The sequence below is a fragment of the Chiloscyllium punctatum genome, chromosome 13, assembly GCF_047496795.1.
Source record: "Chiloscyllium punctatum isolate Juve2018m chromosome 13, sChiPun1.3, whole genome shotgun sequence".
In the NCBI taxonomy this organism is placed as follows: Eukaryota; Metazoa; Chordata; class Chondrichthyes; order Orectolobiformes; family Hemiscylliidae; genus Chiloscyllium; species Chiloscyllium punctatum.
The window spans coordinates 27,569,768-27,597,584 of record NC_092751.1 but is presented as its reverse complement, the minus strand read 5'-3'; the positions used below and the strand labels follow the sequence as shown (position 1 = coordinate 27,597,584).

Below are 27,817 nucleotides of genomic sequence, written 5' to 3'. Positions count from 1 at the left end.
CATGTGGTATCCCTCGCTGTGTCGGTCTATTTGCTGCCTCTGTCAGCATTTCTCCCTCTTACACATGGTCTGAGATCCTGAGTCAACAGAATTGTCCATTCCAGAGAGACGCAGCAGCACAGGCAAGGGATGGAGACTGGGATTATCGAGATCTCTGCTGGTCTCTGTGCCACTCTGCATGAGTTATCCTCATTGCTTCAGTCTAATTTCCCATTCTGTCTCATACAGGTAATCAGGATATTCCCAACTCCTGTCTCATCCATCACCTCATTGAAGCTGGTTGGTCAGCCAGAGAGAGCTGGAGAGGGAGATCTCGAACCTTCAGTAAATCCAGCAGCCGGTAAGATCACTCACAGTAAACAGCACAGGGTGGAGGTAGTAGACTTCTATATTCAGACTTGGAAGACAGGACATAGATACAGATCTGGGCAAGGAACAGCAATATTCTAGGCTTCATTTCCACCATCTTGTGAGGGTCCTGCTTTCACCTCTTCTGTACTGGTCCTCAATGCGACAGCACAGCGGATCGCAGGCATCAATCCTGACCCATGCTGTGTTCGTGATCTCTGTAATATCCTCCAGTCCCGATAATCCTACCTCTGTCAGGAATCTCCTCTAGTCCACACCATTCTCTTTGTCTCTCTCAGGTTCTCCAATCCCTAACACCCTAATTCCTAAACTTCTGCAGTAGATACTAAATTCCTTCATCCCGGTAAACCCTGGCAGTCCTGTCTATCCCTGTACCTCCCACCAATACTACCCTCGTTATCAATGTATTTGTTTTTAACCTCTCCATCGGTCCCTATCTATGTAATTTTCTCCAGCTCCTACCACCCTTACTTGGCTGTGAAAAATTTGTAATCTCCTTATCCTTCTCCAATTCTTTGATCTTTATCTTGATAAAGTTCACCCTCATTCCCGACACCATACCCCTCGCGACCACAGGAACCTCTTTCAGTTTGTGCAACCCTCCCCATCTGTATAACTGTCTCCATCCCAGCACCTGGCATTCTCCATAGCCTTCCGATCTCTGTAACCTTCAGAACCGAGAAGCCTTCTTATAACTGTAAACATCTTCAGTCACTACAATTTTCCATATGTCTGTTAGAATTCACAATACACTTCTCCCGGACACAGTCCCCGTCTGTGCCTCTCAGTCTGCCTGCCTCTCCCTACAGCCATCCCTATCCCTATCTCCAGAATCTAATCCAGCTCCCTTATCTCTGTAAATTCCTCCAATCCCCAAACCCCTTTGTCCCTCTGACATTCTTGACCTGATGTAACTCTGTTTAACTCTAACATCCTTGAGCACCTGTAACCCTCTCTATCTCTGAAACCTCTACCCATCTGTTCAACCCCCGACTACTGAGGAATGACTCCCTGTATTTGCCATAAGGCAGATCGAATGACAGGGAATAGGTATGATGAAACTGTCATTCGGAGATTTAGCTGCAGAATGACCATCACTGGGAGGTGAATACTGAAGGTTTGTTGGGATAGAGTTATAGAGTCAGAGAGATGTGCAGCACGGAAACCGACCCTTCGGTCCAACCCATTTATGCTGAGCAGATATCCCAACCCAATCTAGTCCCAATAGGCAGACTAGGCAAAAAGCCAACAAGTTGTGAAGGAAGGCTGAGGTAAATGTATTAATGAGACAGTCATGTGGATCTGAATATCAAATGTCGAGCTGAGAATAAGCAAACAGCAGCAACCGTTAGCAGGAATTCTTTTGTAGGCACCAGACAGTGATGGGAATGTCAATATGGTTACAGTCAGGACACTGAATGTACTTATGGCAAGGGCAGTACAGTAACTGTGTGTGACAGTGGTCTCCATGCCGACTGACACAGCACTGACTATCAGTACTGTGATGGATAGAATCCTGGATTGTGTGTGATATGGTTTTCTATAACATCATATCATATTTGTAGATCAAATGCTGTGTACTAATAAAAATCCAGTCATCCCATTATAAAGGAGTTTTGTGAGCAGAGACCCATAATATTATGCAGGATATATTGAGTTTGTGCTCAGACCATGAGATGTGGGAGGGGAATGAGGCCATTTGGCCCATTGAGTATGCTCTGTCCTTCGATCAGATCATGGCTGATCTGATACTGTTCAACTCTACTTTCCTGCCTTTTCCACAAAGACCTTGTTTCTCTGATTCATTAACATCTGCAGGAAGTTACAGAACAGTTGGAGAGATAGACAGAAATGGCAAATTGAGTTTAATCTGGACAAGTGTGAGATGATTTCCAATTCAATAAGAACGTTAGCATACTGAGGGACATTGATATCCAGAAGGATCTTGGTGCAAGTCAGTAACTCCCAGAAAATGGCAACAGAAGTGTTTCAGATGGGAAAGAAAGCAAATGGAGTACTAGCCTTCGTCAGTCACAATGTTGGGTATAGTGGTTTGCATCTGATGCTGTGATTCTATAAAACGTTTCTTTGGCCACATTTGGAGTACTGTGTGCAGGTCTCATCTCCACACAATAGGAAGGATAGGGAGGCTTTGGAGGGGGTGCAAAAGGGGTTTATCAGCACGTTATCTGTGTTAGGGTTTATAAGGGTGTGTTAGATGTAAGAGGCAATTTAACAAAGTTGATGGTTTTGTGAGAGTATTAGATGCTGACAGGTGACCAGGTACAGGAAAATAACATTTGGAACAGGGATAGATAATGTAGATAGTCAGAATCTCTTTTCCAATGTGTAAGTTTCAAATACTGGAGCGCATAGGTTTAAGGTGAGAAAGAGGAAGTTTAAATGAGATGTGTGAGACATTTTTTTTTACGTAGAGTGGATGTTACCGAGGGAGATCGTGGAAGCAGAAATGTGAGTAAAGTTTTGAAGTGTGATTTAGACAGAAACATGAACGGACAGAGAACAGAGGGATATGGACCATGTGCAAGCAGATGGTATGAGTTAGAGTATTATCTTGGACAGCATAGACGTGGTGGGCCGAAGGGCCTGTTGCTATGCTGTACTGTTCTATTTTCTAACTTCCCAGCATCTGCCCGATCAGACCCCCTCAGAATCTTGGATGTTTCATTCCATTTCTCTCTCATTATCTAAACTTCAATGGGTTCAACCTCCATGTCCTCCACCTCTTCTCATTAGAAAATCCCTGCATTCCCAGGATCAGCCGAGTGAACCTTCTCTGGACTGCCTCCAGTGCGACAATATCTTTCCTTCGGGCACTCACACTGTTCATAATATTCGAGGTGTGGTCTGACTTGTACCTTGCATAGTTTTAGCTAGACCTGCCTATTTTTAGACTCCATTCCCTCTGTAATAAATGTCAGCATTTGATTTGCCTTTTCGATTACCTGCTGACCCTGTAAGCTACCTTTTCAGATTGATAAGCAAGAACTCCCTCAACACTTTCTGCTGTCAGTCTGAAACCAAATATTGTTAGCCTAACAGTAAGTCGGGAGCATACGGAAATTGTTAGAAAGAATATGTCAATACACAATAACTGGCCACTTAGAAAGCCAATTGATTAAAAGAGAATTTGTTTTTGAGCCTGTTGAATTTCATTTGTTGGTGTGAATATAAGTCGCAGAATTGTAATGGTGTAGGAGGGTGTGGTGGTACGGGGGATATGGTGTATTTCAATTCTCAGAAGCCTTTATGCAAGTTTCAATAAGGGCTAAAGAGTAACTTGGTAGAGAATAGGGCCCCTTACATATCAATAAGGTCACCCATTTGTGGAACCAATGGAGATGGGTGAGATATTAGACAAAATAATCTTGTCAGTATTTACTGTGGCGAAAGACATGGAAGCTCGGTAACTTGGTGAAATAAATAGTGATGTCTTGGAAAGAATCCTCACCAGAGAAGAGAAACTGCTGGAATCTTAAAACAAATAAAGGTAGATCAATCCTCAGTAGTTCATTGGGTCGATCCTAGAATATTAATGGAAGCTAGAGAAGAGATTTCAGTGTCTCTAACAGAGATATTTATATTATGTTGTAGGTTGCAACGGGACATTGACAAGATGCTGAGAAGTAGCAGATGGAGTTCAATCTGGAAAAGTGTGAAGTCATTCATTTTAGAAGCTTGAAGTTGAATGCAGAATTCAGGGTTAATGGTAGGATCCTTGGCAGTGTGAACGAACAGATTCATAGATCCCTCAAAGATGCCAATCAGTGTTGCAGCTGGATAGAGCCCTGGTTAGACGCCATTTGGAATATTGTGTTCAGTTCTGGTCCCCTCATTACAGGAAGAATGTGGAAGTTTTAGAGAGGGTAAAGAGGAGATTTACCAGGATGCTGCCTGTACTGGAGAGCATGTCCTATGAAGAAAGGTTGAGGGAGCTAAGGTTTTTCTCATTGGAATGAAGAAGGGTGAGGGGTGACATGGCAGAGGTGAACAAGGTGATGAAAGTCATAGATAGGGTGAATAGAGAGAGATGTTTTACCCTGACATAAATAGCTATTACAAGGGGGTATAATTTTCTGGTGATTAGCAGATGGTTAAGAAGAGATTTCAGATGTAGGTTCGTTCCATATAGAGTGGTGTATGTGGAATGCACTGCCTGCGGTGGCAGTAAAATTAGATGCATTAGAGACATTTAATATACTTCTGGATAGGCACATGGATGATAATAAAATGAAGGGAATGGAAGTTAGAGCCGTAGAGATGTACAGCATGGAAACAGACCCTTCACTCCAACCTGTCCATGCCGACCACCTATCCCAACCCAATCTAGTCCCACCTGCCAGCACCTGGTCCACGTCTCTCCAAAATCTTCATATTCATATACCCATCCAAATACCTCTTAAATGTTGCAATTGTACCAGCCTCCACCACTTCTTCTGGCAGCTCATTCCATACACGTACCACCTTCTGTGTGAAAAAGTTGCCCCTTAGGTCTCTTTTATATCTTTCACCTCTTATCCTAAACCTATGGACTTCCCAACCCCAGGGAAAATACTTTGTCTATTTACCCTATCCATGCCCTTCATAATTTTGTAAACCTCTATAAGGTCACCCCTCAGCCTCGGACACTCCAATGAAAAAAGCCCCAGCCAGTTCAGCCTCTCCCTATAGCTCAAATCCTCCAACCCTGGCAACATACTTGGAAATCTTTTCTGAACACTTTCATGTTTCCCAACATCTTTCCAATAGTAAGGAGACCAAAATTGCACGCAATATTACAACAGTGGCCTAACCAATGTGCTGTACAGTCTCAACATGACCGACCAACTCCTGTACTCAACACTCAGACCAATAAACGAAAGCATACCAAACACCTTCTTCATTATCCGATCTACCTGCGACTCCACTTTCAAGGTGCTATGAACCTGAACCTCAAGGTCCCTTGGTTCAGCAACACTCCCTAGGACCTTACCATTAAATGTGTAAGTCCTGCTAAGATTTACTTTCCCAAAATGCGGCACCTCGCATTTATCTGAATTAAACTCTATCTGCTACTTTTTTTAAAGTTACTGTCGGATAAAAGATTGGCATATCATCATAGCCGAAGGGTCTTGTTCTGTGTTCTACATGTCGTATGGTAAACTGGGTAATAAGCTCACATCAGTGTAAAAGGTTATGGCATTCAGGAGGAGCAAGTCAACTGATCAGAAAATTGGGCTTGATGGTAGGAGACTGAGGGTGATGGGAGACATGTTGTTTTTCTGACTGGAGGCATGTGACCAGCGGTGAAGTGGTTCCTCTGTTGTTTGTCATTTGGATAAATGGTTTGGATGGGAATATTGTTAAGTCAGTTAAGTAAGTTTTTTGGGTGACACTGAAATTGGTGGTAAACTGGACAGTGAAGAAGGTTATCTGTGATACAACAGGATGAACAGTACTGCTGAGATAGTGGGCTGAAGAATAGCAGATGGAGTTTAATTAGATAAAGGTGAATTGTGTCATTTTGGTGAAACAAACCAGGGTGGGACTTGTCCAGTTAATGTTAGAGCCCTGGGTCGTGTTGTCGATCAGTGACCCAGTGACCCAGGTACACAGTTCTTTAAAAGTGGTGTCACAGATAGACAGGCTGGTGGAGAAAGTGTTTGGGATGGTTTCCTTCACCGGGCAGAGCATTGAGAGTAGGAGTTGGGATGTCATGTTGTATCTGTACAAGACATTGGTCAGGCCACCATAAAAGCATTGTTGATCAGTGGGAAGAACTCATCTGGTTCACTGACCTCCTTTTGTGTAGAACATCTGACATTCTCACTTGGCCTGGCCAACATGTGACTCCTGACCCACTACAACATGGCTGACTCTGAGCTGTCCTCTGTGTAATTAGCCAATGTGACACCCACATCCCATGAATGAATAAATAAAAATACATATGTCCCTCCCTACCTCTGTAAACCCCTCCAGCTGCAGCAATTCAGACTGGCTTTGTAACACCGTTCAGGTCCTGACCACTCTCTGTAACACTCTCACCACCTCCAGCACCTTCACCTCTCCCTGTTCCTTTTGGGACATTAAACCCTTGCAATGATTCCTCTTCCCACTGCCCAACTCCTGCGAGCAGACCCTTTGCAATCCCTTCAACACTTACTCCTAAAACACTCTCTCACTTCAGGATTTTCAGTACTTTTTGGTGATCTTCTAAGCCTCATAATCTAATATGATCCATTTTGTCCTGAGTGAGGGTCTGGTGGGAATTTCTTGCTGAGATTTTGTCTGTTTCAATGGAATGTTCTTTTGTTGATTGATTTACACTGTTCCTTCAAACTGTTCATTTACAGGCACATATTTCAGTCTCTTTCGCCTCTTTGCCATGGTCAGTTCTCATCTCAAACACATGTCATTGTCTATTGTTGTTTCTAGTCGTAGCTATTCCTTTCTGTGGTTCACTTTAAAACTTTATATTTCTTTAAACTGCACTTTATCACAATTTCCCTGAGGATCTCTCCAGGTGACATTACTCATTCACTAAGTTTCATCACACAACGGTCACTCTGAGATTGTTATGTCCCTAGCCAGTTGCACAATTTGTTATTCAAACAAAAACACCGAAAAAAAAAATTTCTGAACTCCTCTTCCAATATCACTGTTGTCGGTATGACTGTCCCAGATTATGTGAATATTGAAGTTTCCCAAAATTATCACAATGCCTTTGTTAAAAAAAAATTCCAATGAGTTCCTGTTTAATGCAGTGATGTGCAATGGAATGCTGTTCGGTGGCCTAAAAAACTGTTCTACTGCTTGTGTCCTTGGCAAGTAGTAGCCAGAATTTACATTCAGCCTGACTCTACTTCATGATCTGAGGTCAGATGCTTTCTCTGTAATGCCTTTCTTATCCATTATTGTTAGCGTTACCCATTTTGCCTTGAGTTTGCACAAGGTGGTGAACCATTAAATATTTATGTCCACCTTTTGTTCGCCCTGTAACCACGTCTCTCTGATGTCTAAACCTCTTTTATCTCTTTGTCACAAATCAATCTACCTTATTGAAGAGACATTATCCATTCCAAAAAAAAACATAATTCACTCTTTCCCACAATTTCCTTTCACAGACCTATTCCCTTATTTAGTAAAACTCTGTCCCATCCTGTTCCTTTCTGCTTGTCTTCAGTCACATTCCCAGCTGCTCCCACACTTCACCTTTTCTCTTTGCATTTGGAAAGCTCGTTTCACCTGAACCCTGTCCCAGCATCCTGTGTGTCAGTTTAAAACCCTGTCACACAAACCTACCGACATGATTGGCCAGGACACTGGTTCCAGTACAGTTCCAGTGGGACCATCCTAATGGATTATTTATTAAATCGGGTATGGGATGTGGGTGTCTCTGGCTGACCAGCCTTTCTTGCCCAGCCCTAGCTGCCTTCGAGCTGAGTAACTTGCTCGGCCATTTCAGAGGGTAATTGAGAGGCAAACACTTTGCTGTGGGGATGTTGTGTAGACCACGTGATGATGAGCAGATGTCCTTCTCGAAAGGAGAAGTATTTGGTATTTTTGTACATCAGCAATGGATTCATATTTATTTATGGATTGTTAATTACTATTTTTAAAATTATTAATTTCAAACTCCACCATTTCTGATGGTAGGATTCAAACCCTCTTCCCCTGAACATTCGCTGAGGTCTTGGATACATGCTCTAGCAATAATACCACTCGGCCATCACTTCGCCTGCTCACTGGTTGCTCATCCCTGAGCACTGATACATGAAGCTAAACCCATTCTTCCAACATGATTGTGTGATCCTGAAGTCTTCCAGCACTCTGGTGATATCACTCAGTCTCTCTCCACTGTGTGGGTCTAATTGCTGCCTCTGTCAGCGCCTCCCGCTCTTCCAGTTACTCCAGATCCTGAGCCAACAGAATTCTCCACTCCAGCGAAATGCAACAGCACAACCCAGGGATGGAGTGGGATTTTCCAGATATCTGTGGGGCTCATTTCCATTCTCCATGTGTAACCCTCACTGCATCAGTCTAATTTTCTATTCTGTCTATTTCTCTGTCTCCTGTAGGTATTTAGGAAGTTCCTGACTCAATAGACCTCCCAATTGCTGGGGGTCTCGTCCAATACCTCATTGAAGATGATTGGTCAGCCAGAGAAAGGACAGGGAGATGTGGAGTCTTCAATAAATCCTGCAGTCAGGTAAGATCACTCACAGTGCACAGAGCAGGGAGCAATGAGAGGGCTCCAAACATCGCTAACAGGACATGACATATACAGTGCTGGATGGGGAGCACAGTACAGTACAGACATACCCCAGACTCAATCACCACCTCTACTTTCATTTACGTTGCACTGAGACAGCATGGGGAATTCATAGTTATCAATCCAGGCCTGCTCTGTCTTAGTGAGCATCAGGACAACAAAGCGGAGAATAGGCCTCCGACGAGAGGTTGGGAATGCTGCCTGGGATCTTTTTTTCTGTGTTCTCCCTCCATCACTGTGCTAAGACTCACTACTCTGCAACTCTGTGCCTATGGCATGGCTTGTGCACCGGTGTCTTCAGTAATTTTTAACTCCTATAATAGTTCCTGTCCCTGTAACTACCTCCCTTCCCGATAGTCCTCCACATATTTGAAATGTACTGCATTCCAGAGTACCATCCTTATCGCTGTAAATTGCTTCAGTGTCTACAACATGCTTTATTTTGGTACTGTAATCTTCTTTAACTGGATACAGAGTGATATAGCACGGAAACAGAACCTGTGGTACAACTCATCAATGCTCTCCATGTTTCCTATAATGAATGAGTCTCATTTGCCTGTGTTCGGCCCTTAGCTCTTCAAACCTTCTCTCCTCCATGTACCTGCCCAAATTTGTTTTCCATGTTGTCATTGTTCTTGTTTCTCCCATGTTCCCCTGGCAGTCTGTTCTGTCTGTGCACCATCCTCTGTGGATAATGTTGCCCCTCAGCTCCCTCTTTAAATCTTTGCGCTATCATGTCCCCTTTGTACTCTCGAGTTTTGGACTCCCTTACCTTTGGCTATTCACCATTCGTAGGCCCAATCCTTGTGGCACTCCACTGGTCACAGACCTCCAGTCTGATAAGCAAACCTCGACCACCACCCTCTGTCTTCTACCTTTGAGCTAGTTCTGTATCCAAATAGTTAGTTCTCCCTGTATTCCATAAGATCGAATCTTGCTAATCGGTCTCCCATGGGGAACCTTGTCGAACGTCTTACTGAAGTCCATATAGATCACATCTACCGCTCAACCCTCTTCAATCCTCTTTGATATTTCTTCAAAAAACTCGATCAAGTTTGTGAGACATGATATCCCACGCACACATCTCTATCTCTAATCAGTCCTTGCTTTTCCAAATACATGTGATATCATCCTGTCCCTCAGGATTCCTTCCAACAACTTGCCCACCAGCGACGTCAGGTTCACTGCTCTATAATTCCCTGGCTTGTCCTTAACACTCTTCTTAAACAGTGGCACCACGTGAACCAACCTCCAGTCTTCCGGCACCTCACCTGTGACTATCGATGATACAAATATCTCAACAAAAGGCCCAGTAATCGCTTTTTCAGCTTCCCACAGGGTTCGAGAGCACACCTGATCAGGTCCTGGGAATTTATCCACCTTTAGCATTTCAAGACATCCAGCACTTTCTCCTCTGTAATATAAACATTTTGCAAGGAGTCACCATCTATTTCCCTACATTCTATATCTTCCATATCCTTTTCCCCAGTAAAAACTGATGCAAAATATTCGTTTAGTATCTCTGTCTTTGACCCTCCATATCTCTGTTTGTTCTGCCAGATGATACAAACTTCTTTATCTCTGTAATCTGCTCAGCTCCCTAAAACAGTCCCTGTCTGTGTAATCTAGCCCTGGCCTACAAACATCCTTTTCCCTGTAAACTTTTCCATCCCTCCCAACATTCCCATCTCCATGAACCCCTGTCAGCCCTACAGCTCTCCAAATTTCTGTAACCTCCTGTGGGTCTATGGTCCTCCTTCCCTGTGAATCCACCTCCAGTCCCCACATCCCTCCCAATCTGGGTCCTCTGCTCCAGATCAGACCATTGCTGTCTCTGTAAACACCTCCACTCCTGACAACTCTTCCCATTTGTGTAACCTCGTTCAGACCCCATACTCTCCAGCTTCCTGAATCCTCTTCATGCCATTGCAACCAAAACCACATGTTTATGTTATATCCACCAGTGCTTACACCCTCCCCAACTCAGTAACCTCTTACAGCCCTAACAAAGCAACTAAACTGTGAAACCTCTTAATTCCCTACAATCCTCCCTCCCTCCCCCCTCAAATGCCTTCATCACCATGAAACCTCACAATTACTGAAGCCTCCTTGGCATTGCAACCCTCCGAATGCCTGCAAAAACCTCCTGTCCTGATATTCCTCTCTATCTCTGTCACCCCCACCACCCTCCAGTCCCCTTCTGGGGAACATTGCAGAGGAGGGAAGATTTGTAAAGTCCGTGCCATGTTACGGAGGTAGAATTCTGGGAATTAAGGATTTAGTCGAATGTCTGTGGTGTGCAGATTATTGGCGAGGACTCTAAAGACCGGATTTATGACTACTTGGAAAACCATAGTTAAATTAGTGAAAGTCAGCATGGGTTTGTGAGGGGTCAGGTCATGCCTCACAAACCGTATTGAATTCTTTGAGGATATGACAGAATACGTTGATGGCTCATTCAGAAAAGAAGGATGATTGGGATACAGGGAAATATGTCTGTCTGGATACAGGATTGGATGGCCCAGAGAAGACAGAGGGTGGCAGCAGATGGACAGTATTGAGCCTGGAGCTCAGTGACCAGTGGGGTTCTGTAACAATCAGCTCTGGGACTCTGCTTTCTGTGATTTTTATAAATGGCTTGCACAAGTATGTTGGAGAGTGGGTTAGTAAATTTGCCAATCACCTGAAGGTTGGTGGAGTGGTGGGGAATGTGGGAGGGCTCTTGTCGGTTGCAATGGGACATTGACAGGACGCAGAGCTGGGCTGGAAGTGGCAGATGGAGTCCAATCTGGAAAAGTGTGAAGTGATTCATTCTGGAAGGTCGAATTTGAATACAGAATACAGGGTGAAAGGCAGAATACTTGGCAGTGTGGAGGAACAGAGAGATCATGGGGTCTGTGTCCATAGATCCCTCAAAATCGCCACGCACGTTGGTAAGGTTGTTAAAAGGCATATGTTGTGTTGGCTCCCCTTAGAAGGGGATTGACTGTAAGAGCCGTGAGGTTTTACTGCATCTGTATGGCGGCCTGGTGTGATCACACTTGGAATATTGTGTTCAGTTCTGGTCCCCTGTTTACAGGAAGGCTGTGCACGTTTTAGAGAGTGTACACAGGAGATTTACCAAGATGCTGCCTGTAATGGAGGGCAGTTCTTATGGAGAACGTTTGAGGGAGCTAAGGCTTTTCTCATGGGAGTGAAGAAGGGGGTGGGGCGACCTGGTAGAGGTGAACAAGATGATGAGAATCACACAGAGAGAGTGAATTGTCAGAGACTTTTCCTGCTATGGAATAAATGGCTATTACAAAGCGGCATAATTTTAAGTTGAATGGAGGATGGATAAGAGGGTAGAGAACGGTAGGTGGTTGGATGGACTGCCAATGGTGGGAGTAAAATGAGATACTTTCAGAACATTTAATAGACTCTTGGATAGACACATGGATAACAGTAAAATGAAGGGTAGGTAGGTTAGTTTGATCTTACAGTTGGATAAAAGGTTGGCATGAAATCATGGCCGAAGGGCCTTGTGCTGGACTGTTCTGTGTTCTGTGTTCTGTCTGGTAAACTGGGTAATAAGCTTAGATCAGTGTAAAAGGATATGGCATTCAGGAGGAGCTCGTGAACAGGAAACAAAATTGACCTGATGGTAGGAGAGAGAGGGTGATGGGCGACATGTTTTTCTGACAGGAGGCATGTTGACCAGCGGTGGAGTGAGTCCCCTGTTGTTTGTCATTTGGATAAATGGTTTGGTTGGGAATATTGGTTTCCTGGTAAGTAAGGTTTTTGGGTGACACTGCGATTGGTGGGAAAGTGGACAGTGAAGAAGGTTATCTATGATACAACAGGATGAACAGTACTGCTGGGATAGTGGGCTGAAGAATAGCAGATGGAGTTTAATTAGATAAAGGTGAAGTGTTCCATTTTGGTGAATCAAACCAGGGTGGGACTTGTACAGTTAATGTTCGTGCTCTGTGTAGTGTTGTCAGTCAGGTACACAGTTCTTTGAATGTGGTGTCACAGGTAGACAGGCTGGCGAAGCAGGTGTTTGGGATGGTTACCTTCATTCGGGAGAACATTAAGGGTAGGAGTTGGGATGTCATGTTATGGCTGTAAAAGACATTGGTGGGGCCACCAAAAAACCATTGTTGATCAGTAGGAAGAACTCATCTAGTTCACTAACCTCCTTTAGGGAAGGACATCAAATATTCTAACCTGGTCTGGCCGACATGTGACTCCAGACCCACCTCAATATGGCTGACTCTGATCTATCCTCTGGGTAATTAGCAGAGGGGTCAAAGAACGTTGTTCCAGGCAGTGACACCCACATCCCATGAATGAATATATAAAAATACCGATGTCCCTCCGTTCCTCTGCAAGCCCCTCCAGCTGCAGCAATCCGTCCTGGCTTTGTAACACCCTGACCACTCTCTGTAATACTCTCACCATCTCCAGAACCTTCACCTCTCCCTGTTCCTATTGTGTCAATGAACCCTGACCATGGCTCCCCTTCCCACAGCCCTCCTCCTGAGAGCAGACCCATTGCAATCCATTAAGATTTACTCCTAAAGTACTCTCTCACTTCAGGATTTTAAGCACTTTTTGGTGATCTTCTCAGCCTCATAATCTAGTATGATCCCTTTTGTCCTGAGTGAGGGATCAGTGGGAATTTCTTGCTGAGGGTTTTACTGTTTCAATTGAATGACCTTCTGTTGTGTTTTACACTGTTCCTTCAAATGTTTTCCACTGTTCATTTCCAGCCACATATTTCAGTCTGTTTCGACTGTTTATCTTGGTCAGTTCTCTCACACGCATGTAATTGGCTATTTGTGTTTCTAGTTGTAGCTTGTCTTTTCTGTGATTCACTTTAAAACTTTATATTTATTTAAACTGCACTTTATCACAATTTCCCGAAGGATCTCGGCAGGTGATATTACTCATTCACTAAGTTTCATCACACGGTCGCTCTGCGATAGTTATGTCTCTAGTCAGTTGCACAATGTGTTTTTCAAAGAAACACTGAAAAAAATTCTCCTAGTTCCTTTTCCAATATCAATGTTGTCCGTGTGATTGTCCCAGATTATACAATTATTGATGTTTTCCAAAATTACCACAATGCCCTTTTTAGAAAATTCCAATGAGTTCCTGTTGAATGCAGTGATGAGCAATGAAATGCTGTTCGATGGCTAAAACTGTTCTGCTGCTTGTGTCTTTGGCAAGTCGTAGCCAGAATTTACATTCAGACTGACTCTACTTCATGAACTGAAACCAAATGCTTTCTCTGTAATGCCTTTGTTATCCATTATTGTTTGTGTTGTCCGTTTTGCCTGAGTTTGCACAAGATTGTGAACCACTGAATATTTTTGTTCACCCTGTATTCATCTCTCCCAGCTGTCTAAATCACTTTTATCTCTGTGTCTCAAATCCATCTACCTTATTACAGCGACGTTGTCCATTTAAAAAAAAAACACAACTTAATCTTTCCCACAATTTTCTGTCACAAATCTATTCGCTGATGTACAATTTTAGTTCAACTCTGTCCCTTCCTGCTCCGTTCTGCTTGTCTTCAGCTGCACTCACATACTGTTCCGATGCTCCATGTTTTCTCTCTGGATTTGGAAAGCTCCTTTCACCTGAACCCTGTCCCTGCATCCTGTCTGTCATTTGAAAGCCCTGTCCATAAACCTACCGACATGATTGGCCAGGACACTGCTCCCAGCACGGTTCCAGTGGGACCATCCTAATGGATTATTTATTGAATCAGGTATGGGATGTGGGTGTCTCTGGCTGACCAGCCTTTCTTGCCCAGCCCTCGCTGACCTTGAGCTGAGTAACTTGCTCGGCTATTTCAGAGGGTCTTTGAGAGGCAAACACTTTGCTGTGGGGATGTCGTGCAGACCATATCAGGATGGGCAGATGTCTTTCCCGAAAGGACAAGTGTTTGGGTTTTTTTGTAGATCAGCAATGGTCTCATACTTATTTGTGGATTGTTAATTACTATTTTTCAAATTATTCATTTCAAATTCCACCATTTCTGATGGTGGGATTCAAACCTGTCTCCCCTGAACATTAGCTGAGGTTTTGGGTACCTGCTCTATCAATAAAACCACTCGGCCATCACTTCACCTGCTCACAGGTTGCTCATTCCTGACCGGTTATACCAGTGCACGATGAAGCAAAACCTGTTTTTCCAAAAAGTTGTGTGTGATCCTGATATCTTCCAGCACTCTGGTGATATCACTTAGTATCTCGCGCTTTCTCTCTCTCTCTCTCTCTCTCTTTATTGAAGCTACACCAGAACCTGAGGCAACAGAATTCTCCACCCCAGAGAGACGAGGCACGTACCTGCCCAAATTGAACATTTCTCTACAACTTCCCCTGGGCGCTCATTCCATAACTGCACCATCCTCTGTATAGAAACTTTTCTCCTAAAATAGCTTTTAAGTCTTTCCTCTCCACCCCATATTTTTGCCCACTAGAACACAGAACATGACAGCGAAATACAGGCCCTTCGGTCTTCGATTTTGCACCAACGTGTGGAACCAATCTGAAGCCCAAGGAGCCAACACTATTCCAATTCTTGTCCAGATGCCCATCCAATGACCGTTTAAATGCCCTTAAAGTTGGCGAGTCTACTATTGTTCCAGATAATGCATTCCATGCCCCGACTATTCTGAGTAAAAAACCTACCTCTGGCATCTGTCCCATATCTATTTATTAATATTTATATCTACCTCAATGTAAAGCTATGTCCCCTCGTGGTAGGCATCGCCACCCAAGAGAAAATACTCTCACTGTCCAAACCACCTCACATGCTGATTATCTTATATGTCTCAATTAATTGACCTCAAACACATTCTTTTGAACAAATACAGCTTGAAGTCCCTCAGCCTTTCCTTTCATAAGACCTTCCCTCCATACTGGGTAACTTCCTAGGAAATCTACTCGGAATCATTTCTAAAGTTTACACTTCCATCCTGTAATGCAGTGACCTGAAAAAATGTGGCCACACCCAGACTTTTGTACAGCTGCAGCATGATCTAATGGTTCTGAAACTCAATCCCTCCACCAAGACAAGCTCACACACTGAATGGCTTCTTAAAAAACCCATAAACCTGGGTGGAAACTTTCAAAGATCTCTGTACATGGACATAGAGATCTCTCTGTTCATCTACACTACCAACAATCTTACCATTATCCCAGTACCCTGTGTTCCTGTTACTCCCTCCAGAGTGAATCACCTCACACCTTTCCACATTAAACTCCATTTGCGAACTTTCAGTCCAGCTGTGCAGCTTATCTAAACCTTTCTGTAACCTACAACATCCTTCGTCAATATCCACAACTCGACTGACCTTAGTGTCTTCTGCAAATTTACTAACCCATCCTTCAATGCCCTCATTCCGGTCATTTATATAATTGACAGCAACAGTGGACCCAAAACACATCCTGGCAGTACCCACCAGTAACTGAACTCCAGGATCGATATTTGCCATCAACTACTACCATCTGCCTTCTTTCAGTGAGCCAATTTCTGATCCAAACTGTTAAATCACCCACAATCCTATGCCTCCGTATTATCGGCAAAAGCCTACCATGGGGAACCTTAACAAACGCCTTACTGAAATACATATACACCACACCAATTGCTTTACCCTCATCCATCTCTTTGTTCATCATCTTAAAGAACTCAATAAGGTTTGTGAAGGCACGACCTACCCTTCACAAAACCGTTTCGACTATCCCTAACCAACTTACTCATCTCCAGATGATTATAAATCCTATTCCTTACAAGCCTTTCCAACACTTTACCCAGAATCAAAGTAAAGCTCACAGGTCTATAACTACCAGGATAGTCTCCACTCCCCTGCTGGAGGTGGCACGGTGGCACAGTGCTTAGCACTGCTGCCTCAGAGCACCAGCGACCCGGCTTCAATTCCTGCCTCAGCCAACTGTCTGTGTGGAAATTGCACATTCTTTGCACGTGTTTGTGTGGGTTTCCTCCTGCTGTTCCGGTTTCCTCCCACAATCCAACATGTGCGGTTTAGGTGAATTGGCCATGCTAAATTGCCCATAGTGTTAGATGAAGGGGTAAATGTATATAAACACATTTATATAAATGTCTGTAGGTTCACCCCTCAATCTCTGATGCTCCAGGGAAAATAGCCCCAGTCTATTCAACAACAACCCTAGAAACATCTTATTAATCTTTTCTAAACCCTTTCGAGTTTCACAAAATCCTTTTGACAGCAGGGAGACTAGAATTGCATAGTGTACTCCAATTTTGTTGTAACGTAGTAATCTGAGTACCGCAGTCTTGGTGCACAGTAAGTCCTGGAATGAACAATTTGTTTAGCATCTTAGGCATATCCAGAAGTCATGCACATCGATGGCTTCATTGATCTTTAAGGGCCTCTACTTTGTCCTGAGTTAGTCGTTTACTCTTATTGTATCTATATTATCTAAAATCAGTTTTGGATTGTACTCGTCCTTCTTTGCCGAGGCGATTTCATGTCCCCTTTCTGCATTCCTGATTTCCATCCTACAGTCCCTGTGATCCTTAGGGATTCCCTTGATCCAGCTGGCTATACCTGACATGTGCCCCCTTTTCCTTGACCAGACCCTCAGTAGACAGCCAGTGTTTCCGAATGCTGTCAGCATTGACCTGCACACAAACAGGAACATGCTGGCACTGATCGCTCAGTTTAACTCACTTTTAAAATATTCTCACTTGCCAGACTTCGCTTTCCCTGTAAATAGACTCTGCAATCACCTTTTGAAAGGTCCTGGCTAATACGATCAAGATTAGACTGGCCCCATTTTATAACTTGAACTTGTGGACCAGGCCTATCCTTTTCCATAGCTGTTTCCAGACTAATAGAACTGTGGTCACTTTGGCAAAATGCTTTCCCACCACCACCTCAGTCCCTTTCCCTACCTCGTTTCCCAAAGGGAGGTCAGATTTTGCCCAATTCTGTTTTCAGGCCATTTATATATTGATTGCAAGTTTACTGGAAATCAATTACCAAATTCCTCCCTTGCAAACGCTGAACACTGGCAGTCCTGGTCTAAGATGGAAAGTTAAAAAAACATCTACCATAACAGCCCTATTATTATGATTGACATTTGAGATCTCCTGACATATTTGTTCCTCAGTCTGCCACTTGTTATTAGGGATTAGTAGGACAATCAAATCGAAGTGATGACACATTCTTATTTCTCAGTTCCACTAACATAGCTTCGCTGGGTGATCCCACAGGAATATCCTCTCTGAGTACTGCTGGGATGAGTCATGCAGTCAAAACACATCACCACACATCCTGTCTTGCCTCCCCTTCGATGCTTCCTGCAGTCCCTCTACCTTGAAACAATGAACTGCCAGTCCTGCCCCTCCCTCAGCTGTGTTGCTGTAATAACTATAATCTCCCAGTCCCATGTTCAAATCCATGTCCTGAGTTCATCTTCCTTAGCTGTCAGGCCCCTTGCATTGAAATAAATGCAGTTTAATCATTAGTTTTCCGCCATTCCCTGCTATGTTCTTGCCTGCCTTATCTCTTGAAATGGCTCTGTTTAACTTGTGTACCAGCCTCAATCTTCTTTCTGACCCTTCGACTGTTTAAGCTACAACACCCTGCCAGATTAGATTATATCCTCTTAAGCAGCTCTAACAATTCGCCCCATCAGGATATGGGTCCCCCTCCTGCTCCCAGTTCAGGTGCCTTCCCCACCCGGTCCACCTGTGCTGACACCTTCAGAGATCTTTGGGTTGTCCACTGAGGTCCCTGTGTTCCTCAGCACTCCGCAAGGTCCAAGCATTCATTTTGTCTGTCCTTCGCTTATCGTACCTCCCACAGGGTATGATCTCACATTATAGACAATAGACAATAGACAATAGATGCAGGAGTAGGCCATTCTACCCTTCGAGCCTGCACCGCCATTCAATATGATCATGGCTGATCATTCCTAATCAGTATCCTGTTCCAGCCTTATCTCCATACCCCTTGACTCCACTATATTTAAGAGCTCTATCCAATTCTTTCTTAAAAGAATCCAGAGACTGGGCCTCCACTGCCCTCTGGGGCAGAGCATTCCACACAACATTGATCAGAACTAAACTCTACTCAGATTACCATCTGATCGTCATCAGACTGTAGCCTGAGATCATTCCCCTCACTCTGAACAACATCCTCACCTCTCATGTCATCTGCAAACTGACTAATGATATCTTCTGCTTTCACATCGAAGTTATTATTCCCCAGAATAACCAGTGATCGTTCCTGCACAGATCCCTGTGGTACACCCGCTGGTGAAACAACTTCAAACACGGAAAAGATTATACAACAATTTTGTTACCAATTTGCCAACTTGCCTTGGATCCCATGGGCTCTTTCCTTTTGGATCTGCCTTCCATGTGGGAACTTGTCAAAGGCCTTAATGAACTCCATGTAACCTACATCATCTGCACTGCCTTCTTCAGTATTTTTAGACACCATTTCAAAAAACTAAACTGAATTCCTCCTACAGTATCTTCCTCTACCAAATCCGTGATGACTTATCCGAGTTGATTCTTGCATTTGCAAGTTTTGATTCATCCTCAGGGTGGTATCCAATGATTTCCCTCCCCCCACTGTCAGACTATCTGCTCTGTAATTACCTGGCCTATCCCTGCTGCCCTTCTTGAACAAAGGAACCACATTAGCGATCCTCCAGTCATTCAGCACTTCACCTGTGGCCAGCAAAGTAGTAAATAAGTCAACCAGAGCCCCAGCAATCTCCTCCCTTACTTCCCATAGCAGCCTGGGATACATTTCATTGGGCACTGGGGATTTCTGCACCTTTTTATGCCTGTGAAAATATTTAGTACCTCCTCCTTATTGATCTTAACATGTCCTAGAACCTCACCATCCTATCTGATATCCCCGGCTACAATGCCTTTCTCCTGCGTGAATACAGATGGGAAGTATTCATTGAAGACCTCACCTATTTCCTCTGGCTCCATGCACAGATTGTTTCTTTGGTTTCTAATAGGCCTCACCCTTTCCTCAGTTACCCTTTTATTCTAACTATACTGAGAAAGTACCTTGTGGCTTTTCCTTCATGGGATCTGACAAGGATATTTCACAGCCATTTCTAAGGACCCCGTTGCACTCCCTGTCCTTGTGAATGGCTTCACCTGGTTTTATTGCACTGTGTTTTCTTCATCAAACTCATGATATCGCCTGATCTGTATTCGCTGGACTTGCTGCCTTTACTACTCCCTCGTCATAAACACAATGGGATGGGGTCCTGTGAAATGAGGATCAGGCATTAGGTAAGAAGTTAAAAAGCAGGACCTCAAGGGCAGTGATCTCTTGATTACTCCTGGTGCCACCTGCCCCAGTGAGGATAGACATAGAAAGATAGGCCGGGGGGTGGATGTATGACTGAGGAGCTGTTGGAGGGGGCAGGGTTTTCAGTTCTTGGATCATTGGGATCTCTTCTGGGGTAGAGGTGACCTGTTATGGTGGGGATAGGTTAGACTTGAACCAGAGGGGCACCAGTATCACTGCGCGAAGATTTGCTCGTGTTACCCTGGGAGGTTTAAACTACTTTGGCAGGAAATTGGGACTCTGATTAAGAGAGGGACCATCGAAAACTGAGGAGAAAATACATTAGCCATCGAGAGCAAGTTTCCTATTCAGGATATCCAGGGGCACAGACGAGGGAGGGAAAAGACTTCTGGTTTAAAGTTCATTTCTTTCAATGCATGAGGCCTGACTGGTAAGGCAGATGAGCTCAGAGCATGGATTATATCTGGGGATTGGGATATTATAGCCATAACTGAAACATGGCTGAGAGAAGGGCTGGACTGGCAGCTCTGTGTTCCAAGATACAGAAGCTACAGGCGGGACAGAAGGACATGTAAGTGAGGAGGGGAGTTGTCCTTTTGATAAGGGAGGATTTCACACCAGTGCTTAGACAGGATACACTTAAAGAGTCATCAAATGAGGTCACATGTTTAGAACATAGAAACAAACCTGTTTGTTGGGACTGTATTATAGACTCCCAAAAGCCGGCAGGTACTAGAGGAGCTGATGTGTAGAGAGATTGGAAATACCTGTCGGAATAATAGAGTAGTATTAGTTGGAGATTTTAATTTTCCCAGCATTGACTGGGTCACCCACAGGGTAAAAGGCCCGTACTGAGTGCAATTTGTCAAATGTGTCCAAGAATGTTTCCTAAATCAAGTTGCAACTCTAACAAGGTCCAACTCTACTCAGGCGGGTGCAACGCTGGACCTCCCCTCAGAAAATGTGGTCGGGCAAGTGACTGAAGTGTCAGTCAGAGAGCACTTTGGGTCCAGTGACCACAACTGTCTTAGTTTTAACATAGTTATGGAAAAAAATAAGACAGATCCACAGATTAAGGTGTGAAACTGGAGCAGGGCCAGGTTTGGGGCCATAAGGCAAGATCGAGCACAGGTCGATCGGATGAATTAAAAATAACACAAAACCAGGTTATACTCCAACAGGTTTATCTCAAAGCACCAGCTTTCAAAGCGCAGGTGATCGGTTTAAAAGATGAAAACTTAAACTAAATGTGTTTAGTATTACATTCCATGACACTGCAATCCTGTTGCTATAAATTCTTTGCCTTATGATTGGGCTCCACAACCCCCTGATGAAGCAGTGATCTGAAACCTAGTGCCTCTAAATAAACCCGCTGGACTGGAAGCTGGTGTTGTGTGATTTTTAACTTTGCCCATCCCAGTCACCACCGGCTCCTCCACATCATGGTACCGTCAACTGGGTGAGTCTGTTTGAAGGAAAAGGAATGACTAGCAAATGGAAGCCTTTTAAAAGTGTGATATTAAGAATTCAGGGCAAATCTGTCCCTGTTAGAGTGAAGGGAAAAGCGGGCAGGTTTAGGGATTCGTGGCTTATGAGGGATATTGAAGTTCCGGTCTGGAAAATGAAGATGGTATACATTGGATTTAAGCTTTCCGTACCTACCTCACCTAGCTCACCAGACTGATTGACACAATCAATCTGTGAAGACCCTACAATCCTCTCAGGTCCCTGCAGCATTCCGATCTGTAGAACCCGCTCCAATGCCTGTGACTCTCCCAATCCAGCTCCTATAAGATTCCCTATCTGTGTGACATCCAACCATCGCAGCACACAACCTGTCAATGCAAGCTCCTCCAGTCTCTCCATCCATCTACCCATCTCTATAACCTTCTCCAGCTCTTACACCCCTATCTGTGTAAACATCACCCTCCCCTACAACACTTCCCACTTTGACCAACTGTAAGAGATTACTAATGCTCCCTTATCTGTGACACTGTCTCCAACCAAAATTGCCCTTGTTATCTCCTGGAAAATCTGTCCGATTCCACATCCTCCATGTCTAAATAACCTGCACAACTTAAACCTTCCTGTATCTATAAACATCTACTGTCACGACTACCCTCCATAAGTCTGTATGTTCTTCCCATCTGTACAACCGTCTTTACCTCTGTCATCTGCTCCGGTCCCTAAACAATCCCTGTCTGTGTAAACCTCCCCAACCTAACAACATCCTTATCCCTGTAAAGTGCTCCATCCCTCCAAATCTTCTTTGCTCAGTGAAACCCCTCCAGCTCTCCACATCTCTGCAGGATCCTGCAGTTCCACAAAACATCCCTCTATGTGGAACTTCCACCAGAGACCACTAACCACCATATTTCTAATCCCCTGCTTATCCCTCTATCTCTGTTCCCAGCTTCAGTCCCGACAACCCTACTTCCATATATAACATCATCAAGTCCTTGCAATCCTCCAGATCTGAGGAAACTCCAGCAGACATTGTCACTCCCTCATGATCTCTGACTGCCTACAGTGATTTGAAACTTCTGCAATTCAATAACATCTCCAGTCTCCGTGCTCCTGCCGATCATGGTGAACTGCTCCAAACCTCTCAACCCTCCCTGCCTGTATTCATCATCAAGTTGATACAACTCGTCTCATGTCTGTAGTGCCCTGCAGACCCTACAATCCTCCCCGTTTTTGTGAATTCTGCCTATCACTATTACTGTCCCTATCTGTGTAACTGCCTCCAGTTACTACAGCCTCTTCACTGTGTAGCCCCTATCAGACCCTAAAGCCATGCTATCTGTGTAACCTCCTTCAGGTGTATATCCTCCAACTTGCTGAAACCTGCTGTCACCATTGCAATCCCCATTATTACTCAACATTGCTCCGTCTTTAAAACCATCCCTATCAGTGTGATCTCCTCCACTTTGTACAACACTCCCAGTCTGTGCAATGGGCGATGTGTGGTTTTATAAATGGGGAATTTTTAAAAAATCTGTTGGATTCTATATTTTGGTGTGACCATAATAGGCAGAATATATAAGGGTGGGGGAGGCTAGTAGCAGTCGAAGTATATTTGAAATTTAGGAAGTATTTTGATAAGTTTCAACAGGGGCTAAATATTAGCTCGGGAGAGAATAGGGCCCCTGAAAGGTCAATGATGTGATGTATTGAACAGAGTTCACATTGGATAACAGGATGGTTTAAAATGGAAAAAGGGTGATAAAACCTTGGGACATGATCAGATGTATCCCAGCGCTCTGTGAGAAGCTCGGGAGGAATTTACAGGGCACGTCACCGAAATATTTGTATCATCAACAGCCACTCCAGCCCAGTGAGACTGATGGAAGAGGTGGGTAAGTTGTTGGAGGAGATTCTGAGAGAAAAGATCATCATGCATTTGGAAAGGCAAGGATGGATCAGCGATAGTCAGCATGGCTTTGTGCATGGGAAACCATGGCTCACAAACTGGATGGAGTGTTTGTGGAGGTAGAAAAATGATAGATCAAGGTGGAGCAGTGGAAGATGTCCACATTAACTTTAGCAAGGCCTTTGACAAGGTTCTGCATGGCAGACTGGTTAATAAGTTTATATCACACATAATCAGGGATCGGTCACCACCTGGATACAAAACAGGATTGACTGTAGGAGACAGAGCATGTTCATAGAGGGTTGCTGCTCAAACTGTAGGCCTGTAACCAACGGTGTGTCATGGGGTTCGGTGCTTGGTAATTGTTGTGCATCATTTATATGAACGGTTTAGATGATAATACAGGAGTCATGGTTAGCAAGTTTGTAAGTGAGACTGGAAGTGGTGGTAAAGTGGACAGTGAAGGGGATTATCTGAGAGTGGGCCAGTGAGTTTACGAATAGCAAGTGGAGAAATACACAATGTTGCACTCTGGTAAAGCAGACCAGAGCTGGAGTTGTACAGTCAGAGACCCAGGGATGCAGGTAAAAGGTTCTTTGAAAGTGGTGTCACAGGTAGACAGGTTGGTAAAGCAGATGTTTGGGATGGTTACCTTCATTGGTCAGTGCATTGAGATTAGGAGTTGGGATGTCATGTCATGTTATATCTGTACAGGACATTAGTGAGGCCATCATAAAAATAGTGTTGATTACATGGAAAAAGTTAACTGGTTCATGTCTGTCCTTGAGGGAAGGACATCTGATATTGTTACCTGACATCTGACACCATGGTTCACGTGTGACTCCAGACCCGTAGCAATATGGCTGACTCTGATTTGCCCTCTAGGAAATTAGCTGTGGGGCAAAGAATGCTGACTCAATCCGTGACATCCTTATTGAATGAATGAATAAATAGAAAATACGTGTCCCTCCCTACCACTGCAACCCCCTCCAGTGCAGCAATCCGTACTGGCTTTGTAACACCGTTCAGGCCCTTGCCTCTCTCTGTAACACTCTCACCACCTCCAGCACCTTCACCTCTCCCTGTTCCTATCATCTGATTAAGCCCTGACAATGTTTCCCCTTCCTACTGCACTCCTCCTGTTAGTATCCCAATAGCAATTCCTTTAACAAATACTTCCATATTACTAAAGCATTGGCTTCTTCAGAATTGTTAGTGTTTTTTTTTGTCTTCTGCGCATCGCTTAAAGAAGTCTGGTAAATCCTGGGAATTACTGAGCCAAGACCATTCAAAGTGGGGGAGGAGCATTGGGATGGCGTCGAGCAGTTGGACACTTGATGTGGGGAAAAAGGTGAATCCAGGAGAAAACAGCACAAGGAGCGCGTTGTCACACCAATGTCCCAGCCATCCCCATCCCACAGCCACCTTCTGCCCCAAGTGTGGAAGGCCACATCGGTCTGTACAGCCACCCACAGACTCCCCTGAGAGTGGGAGAGAGTCAGCCTCGTTTGTGACCCACCAACAATGGAATGGTAAGATAGGGAAGTTGAATCCCCTTTCAGTTGTCCTACTGTCTTTGTTACAAATTCCAATAATTCCCTGTCCAATTCATGCCTCACAATGTAATTCTGTAATGGGGCCTTAACACTGCCCTTCACCTTCTCTGTTCTGAGTCTTATTACCCAGGATTTGGTTTCCTAATGATTGATAATCTGAGGCCCCATATAATCCCATTGTTATCCCGAACGATGAGAGTTTCCCATTCTCCTTCCCACTCTGCCTGACTTTCCACAATGTTGTGTAGCCGTGAATATTAAGGCCCCACCTTTTGTTCACCCTGTGACCACGTCTCCCTGATGGTGATTAGATAGAAATCAGAGTCACACGAGCATATCCCTTCTTACAAATGCTTCGTGCATTCAAATTATGAAATAGTAATTTACTTTTGAAATCACAAATTCTTGTCACAAACCTATCTGCTGATGTATAGTTTTAGTTAAACTTAGTCTCTTCCTGTTTCTTCCTGTTTGTCCACAGCCACAGCCCCATGTTTCAATATTGACACTGGTCCCAGAAATGTACCATCCCAATAAAATAACTGATTCCTCCCTGAGTACTGGTAGCAGTGCCCACTGCATCAGACCTACTTCTTCTGACACCATGGTTTGTTCCTGAAATCTTTCAGCACTCTGGTGATATCACTCAGTCTCTCTCCATTTGGTATCCCTCACTGTGTGGGTCTGATTGCTGCCTCTGTCAGCGTCTCTCACTCTTACAGCTACTCCGGATCCAGAGCCAAAATAATCCTCCGATCCGTAACAGCACAGACCAGGGATGGAGACTGGGACTTTTGTGATCTCTGTTGGACTCAGTGCTACTCTACATGAGGTATCCTCACTGCATCAGTCTAATTTCCCATTCTGTCTATTTCTGTCTCATGCAGGTAATCAGGATGTTCCTAACTCCTGTCTCATCCATCACCTCATTGAAGACGCTTGGTCAGCCAGATGGAGAGGGAGATCTGGAGCCTTCAGTAAATCCTGCAGCTGGTAAGATTACTCACAGTAAACAACACAGGGTGGAGTTAGTGGCCATCTTTATTCAGACCTGGAACACAGGACATAGTTACAATGCTGGGCAAGGAACAGCAACATTCTAGGCTTCATTCCCACCATATTGTGAGGGCCCTGCTGTCACCTCTGCTGTACTGGAACTCCCTGAGACTGCACAGGAGGTCCCAGGCATCAGTCTTGGCACATACTCTATGAGTGATCTTAGTAATATACTACAGTCCCGATAATCCTTCCTCTATTTGGAATCTCCTCTAGGACACACAATGCTGTCTGTCTCTGTCAGGTTCTCCAATCCCTGACACCCTAATCCCTAGAATTCTCCAGTCGATACTAAATTCCTTCATCCCTGTAATTGCCGAGCCCTGTCTATCCCTGTAAGCTCCTCCTACCAATGCCAACCCCCATGTAAATGTGTTTTGTCTCTAACCTCTCCATCCATCCCTATCTGGGTAAACTTCTCCAGCTCTTACAACCCTTCCTTACCTGTTAAAAAAATCGTAACCTCCTTATTGTTCGACTAATCTTGGATCTTAATCCATTTAAACTTCACCCTCTCCCTACCAACCCTCCCGACCACAGGAACCTTTCATTTTGTGCAACCCTCCCCATTTGTTTAACTGTCTCCGATCTGTGCAGCCTCCAGAACCGAGAAGCCTTCTTATATCTGTAAACATCTGTAGTCACTACAACCTTCCATATCTCTGTCAATATACACAATAAACTCCTACTGAAACACTCCCTGTCTGTCCCTCTCAGTCTGCCTGCCTCTCCCTATATCCATCCCTATCCCTATCTCCAGAATCTAATCCAGCTCCCTCTATCTCTGTAAATTCCTCCAATCCACAAACCCCTTTGTCCCATGAACATTATTGCCCAGATTTATCTCGAAAATCCTCGAGTCCCTGTAAGCCTCCCTATCTCTGCAACCTCTATCCATCCGTTCATCCTCCCACTACTGAGGAATGACTCCCTGTATTCGCCATAAGGCAGATGGAATGACAGGGAACAGATATGATGGAACTGTCATTCGGAGATGTAGCTGCAGAATGACCATCGCTGGGAAGGGAATATTGAAGGGTTGTTGGGATCTAGGGAGGACAGGCAAAAAGGCAACCAAGTTGTGAAGAAAGGATGAGGTTTATGAATTTATGAGATAGCCACGTGGAACTGAAGATCAAAATTTGGAGTCTATTTGGATGGAGCTGGGAATGAACAAGCAGCTGCAGCAATCATTGGCTGGAATTCTTTTAAAGGAATCAACCAGTGATGGGAATGTCAACATGGTTACAGTCAGGACACTGAATGTACTTGTAGCAAGGGCAGTACAGTAACTGTGTGTGACAGTGGTCTCCATCCCGACTGGATAACTAATGAGTATCAGGGCTGTAATGGATGGAAGCCTGGATTGGATACGAGATGGTTTTCTATAACATCATAAGATGTTTATAAGATGATCAGAGGAATAGATAGAGTAGACAGTCAGAAACTTTTTCCCCGGGTACAACAGAGTGTTACAAGGGGACATAAATTTAAGGTGAAGGGTGGAAGGTATAGGGGAGATGTCAGGGTTGGGTTCTTTACCCAGAGAGTGGTGGGGGCATGGAATGCGCTGCCCGTGGGAGTGGTAGAGTCAGAATCATTGGCGACCTTTAAGCGGCATTTGGATAGGTACATGGATGGGTGCTTAATCTAGGTTAGAAGTTCGGCACAACATCGTGGGCCGAAGGGCCTGTTCTGTGCTGTATTGTTCTATGTTCTATGTTCTATCATATCAAGGGGACTGCAACAAATTTGTCCAGTGGAGTTCAAATGCTGTGTAGTAATAAATATCCAATAGACCCATTTTAGAGGAGTTTTGTGAGGAAAGACCCATAGTGTTATAATGCAGACATTGAGTTCGAGTTAA

At 44.2% G+C, this 27,817-nt stretch overlaps 1 long non-coding RNA gene across 3 annotated transcripts in view; it reads left to right on the top strand.

Moving 5' to 3' along the window:
- The window catches only part of LOC140484489 (uncharacterized), a 110,733-nt gene that overhangs the window by 52,748 nt on the left and 30,168 nt on the right, over positions 1-27,817 (top strand). For all 3 annotated transcript variants that reach the window (XR_011962189.1, XR_011962187.1, XR_011962188.1), the window contains exons 5-7: positions 229-340; positions 8,448-8,578; positions 25,782-25,887. This is a non-coding gene — a long non-coding RNA (uncharacterized lncRNA). The remainder of the gene's footprint in view (positions 1-228; positions 341-8,447; positions 8,579-25,781; positions 25,888-27,817) is intronic.